At 38.2% G+C, this 4,354-nt stretch overlaps 1 long non-coding RNA gene across 1 annotated transcript; it reads right to left on the bottom strand.

Annotated features, from left to right (window-relative positions):
- Positions 1 to 801: 801 nt before the first annotated feature.
- Positions 802 to 4,005, bottom strand: LOC138048828 (uncharacterized). Its single transcript, XR_011132214.1, has 3 exons — positions 3,893 to 4,005; positions 3,585 to 3,649; positions 802 to 1,429 (listed from the first exon to the last, which is right to left on the bottom strand). It is a non-coding gene; the product is annotated as an uncharacterized lncRNA (long non-coding RNA).
- Between the last annotated feature and the right edge of the window lie 349 nt (positions 4,006 to 4,354).

The following is a 4,354-nucleotide window of genomic DNA, read 5'->3' as shown; positions in this document are numbered from 1 at the left end:
GCACGAGACACTATGAAAAAAGGAGAGCTCGTTCAGAGATTTTTAAAACCGTTTTTAATAGTACTCTGTCACTACCACGCTGAGTCAAAATTTTGTAAACAGTAGAGAACCTTGGTAGGTACGAGCTCGAAAAAATCGTTCACTGCACTGAATAGCTTTGGACTTTTCAGGGAGCGAATGTGAGAAAGCATCCGACTAGATCACGGCGGGTCTTGGGTTCAAATCCAATCTGGGGCACGGATTTTTCGGAGCTCCTAATGGCTTCCACTCACATTTCATTTCATATATATACTGTCAGGGAAGATCTCCTTTTCTAAGAGCAATAAAAGAAGATATATCTTAAAAATTATCTTTCTTACAGTCAGTACAGTTGGTTATCCAGTGTTTTGAACTAAAGTATTACCAGCTACGCGATCACAAAGATCGTAAGTGATCTTGCTTAGAAAGCAAAAAGCACTTAGTATACTAGTCAGAGTAAGGATTTTAAAATTGTACAGTTTGCAGAAAAGTGAAGGAAAATGTTCTGAGTCAAGGAAAACAACGCAATGTAGTTTGAGTTGGTTAAGAAAGGGGCAGCCAAATTAAGGCTTAAAAAAAATGTGGAATACAAAGGGTCGCAAACATAATAAGTAGAACTTATTCACAAAATACTAAGTAAGGCAAGCTTACAAATACTAAAAGTAGACAAAATGTTCAAAATTCTTTCATTTCTAAGTTAAGCTCAAGATTGACAATACTTTTAAAAACAGGTACTTTATTTGAATTTCTTCAGTTGTAATAATGGCACTTCTTTTTCAAAAGAGTTGTCGGGCTGAGCATTTTAATTGGAAATACTATTCTGACAATCCTTCCTTTATTTCCACTGCATATTCAGTATTACGTTATTTCCAATTCTATTACAAAAACTAGTCCTTTTGCTTTTTGTTACATTCTTTTTCCCTTTCCCTTTCTAAACACCTTGAGATTTCTTTGGAGATGTCGAGGACTCCCTCTATTATGCGTTCCCGGTCTTCTTGATTTAAGTTCTGGAAATACCGGGAAAGAAACTTGTCGGGATGCCAAAAAAGAGCTAGCTCTTTAATTCGCTTTATTTTGGAGGAGGTGGTTTCTTCCCCTGTCAGCATAACGGCCAGCATGTCGTCCGCATCGCCATCACAAGGCCAAGGAACGTCACCAAACCAAATGTCCTCTGGTGATCGGGTTAGAAATCCTCGGACCCTGACGTCGCATGTCTTTCTTGCCCCTACGTCTGTAATTGATGGACGCGCTTTTTTTTTATTGAGAAGCTCTTGCCACCCATCGTGGGTACAGAGTATCTATGGGTGTTCGAGTTCCTAGGGCGAGGGCTGTAGCTGTCCTGTAGTCACACCCCTCCAGCTCCATAATAAGGAATGTTACCGCCTCCTCCGCGAGAACATTGTTTATATAACTGCATAAAAGAGAAAGATCTATCAAGTCAAAAGTAATATGTAATATGTTGACACACTTTGGTTTATTTTTCTTGAAATTTATTTTTGTTGTTTTGCTTTTCTTTGTCTTCTGCTGATTTGCTTTGAAGTATCTTCCGTGGAACCAATCTTTGGGTCTACCGGTTGTTGTAATCTACATAAATCATTACACTGAATACTTACTAGTATCCTAAAAAAAAAAAAAAAAAAAAAAAAAAAAAAATCCCTGCAAGCCGAAAGGGTCCATGCACGGGGGAAAATCAATAAACATCCTAGGAGGCAACCACAGTGACCTGCAATAACCCATGGAAATTAAACGACATTTACTTGACTTCTGTTGAAATTCAAACTTTAGCGCACATACTGTTCGGGAATATCCACACTCAAAATCAAACAATCGAAACTTGGACTGTATATCCTTCTTTTATTCCCAACAATAATCAACGTTCGCTCACACCGTACATACATTCCAACTAACAACAACTCTTTCCTGTTTTGGCATTTAAAGGTCTAAGATATCTATTATTCGCATATGATAAGTACATGTCATATTCTTATCTCCTAAAGCACATGGCGCACGTGGCCAGTTGGAAAACATGGTCTGGACTCTGGACTGGACTGGACTGGACTGGACTGGACTGGGGGTTAATTTATTAGAATCAGTTTCTTTACAAATAGTCACCCGAGGTCAACACAGCAGTATTTTGCTCCATTTCTCTTTAATTTGAGGTAATCTTTTAAGCGAGTATTTACAAGCTTCGCTACACATACTTAGAAAGTTCTCCGTAATACCATCCCTCACCTCTCCCTGTGAAGAGATCACACTCAAACCACAGACTCCGCAACTATTTTTGATGTAAGACAAAATCATGACCTGTCCCAGTACCCTGTGTGACTTTTCTTGTCAATGCTTTCAATCACTGATCTGTCTTTGACCTTTTAAATATAACGCAATATATATTTTGTCACATTCTATTTGGTGCTTTCTTTCATGAATGCCAAAGGCTCAGGCTTCGCTTTATTTATCCAGCTTACTGAGTTGTACCAAGCTCGCTATTCGTGTGTGTTCTGGAGTATACGTCTCATGCGAGACAATGTCGGTAAATCTACCGAGTTACCGCACGACATCTTGAACATCTTGAAGTCATTACCACTGAGGGTCTGGGTAATTGTCGAGAGTCAAGAGTCGAGAGTAACATGTCGAGAGTCGAGAGTAACATGTCGAGAGTCGAGACTGACATGTCAAGAGTCGAGATTGACATGTCGAGAGTCCAGAAATCATCGATTTGAACACTTTTTATAACAATCAGAGCTTGCGTGATAGTTCCTTTGGACTGACTGTTGAAATCTTATCATAAGAAATAGTCCGGAAACATGCTAAGCCCTGCGGTCATGCTACATTTACGCGTATTTTCACCATTTGCCATCTGACAATGATGACTTCTGTTCTGCCGAAGTAAACTGGAACATCATTATCTTTATTTCGGTACGAAAGAAATGAGAAAAATTCCACCGAAAAGGTGCACGTGATCTCTTAGAATAACAACTATTTTGCGAATAGTCTGTACACAACTATCCAATAACTACTCGGAAAACTAACTTTACGATCAGTCCAGTCCAGTCCAGAGTCCAGTCCATGTTTTCCAACTGGCCGGCGCACGTTACGTTCAAAAGCAATTAACTGAAAGCAATTAACTTGTCAAAATACATCCTTATCTCTTTAAAATTGAAATACAGGCGATCAAAGTTTCTAACATCTTTAAATACAAATACCGGCTAAGTTAAGAGTCTGTGTATAATAAAGGTATTATTAAAGATCACGTTGTGTTGCGTTACGTAACGCGGTATGTTTCCCAACACATACCAAAATTTTGAACTTGTCAGCCGGAGCCTGACCGGGGAGTTGGAAAATGCAACAGGCTTCTTTCGCGAGTTGTCCCTAAAAACCCATCTTTGCCGTGCATACTATGTGGAAAGATACATATTTAGCTGAACAATTCTGATTGATAGAGGAATTCTCTTTACAAATTATATGGTATGGTATGGTCTGACCTGCTATAGTTCTCACTATCGGTAAACGCCTTATTTTTCACGATATAACCGCTAATATATTTTAGCACAGGAATAAAAGTATACCCAGGCTTTCGTGTTGTTGGCTTCGTGAACATCTTGGTCAGTTCTTCTCCGACACTTTCTCTGAGCTGTAATTTAAAGTAAATGAAGACAAAAGCTCCGTTTTATTTTCCGCGGGTAAAACTCGGAGTACTCTGTATTTTCAAAGGTTATTTTTAATTAATATAAAAGTAATTAAAGTAATTATTTAACTTTCTGTAAATGTCTGAAATCTATAGTAATGATACAGTCACTTCTGCACATCATTTGTTTGAAGGAGCAACTTTCCTAGAGATGTACATGTATAGTGTAAGTTGGTGGCAAAGCTATACCTTCCAATATAGATTTGTTTCCAAATTCTATCATTTGATACGTTCGGAACACCTTCAGAGACAAATTCAGGAAAGCCTGATCCTTTGATACTGCGCCTTTGGTCTTGCAATTGATCTAAAAAGGAACAAACCAGTTGAAGAAATGTACGTCGTAGCTGATTTTATGAACTTTTGTTCTGTAGGTCTACATTTCTCTACTTTTTCTATAATTCCATTTACTTTGAGTTGTGTTACATGATTGCCAGTCTCGTACCTTGCTCAAAACGCTCTCATTTCTCTACTTTTTCTATTATTCCATTTACTTTCAATTGTGTTACATGATTGCCAGTCTCGTACCTTTTCGGGCACTCTTCAAAAAACGCTCTCATTTCTATACTTTTTCTATTATTCCATTTACTTTGAATTGTGTTACATGATTGCCAGTCTCGTACCTTTTTCGGCACCCTTCAAAAAACTCTCTCA

The sequence above is a fragment of the Montipora capricornis genome, chromosome 5 (assembly GCF_036669925.1).
Source record: "Montipora capricornis isolate CH-2021 chromosome 5, ASM3666992v2, whole genome shotgun sequence".
Classification (NCBI taxonomy): domain Eukaryota; kingdom Metazoa; phylum Cnidaria; class Anthozoa; order Scleractinia; family Acroporidae; genus Montipora; species Montipora capricornis.
The sequence above is the reverse complement of the archived record's forward strand: the minus strand, read 5'-3'. Positions and strand labels throughout refer to the sequence as shown.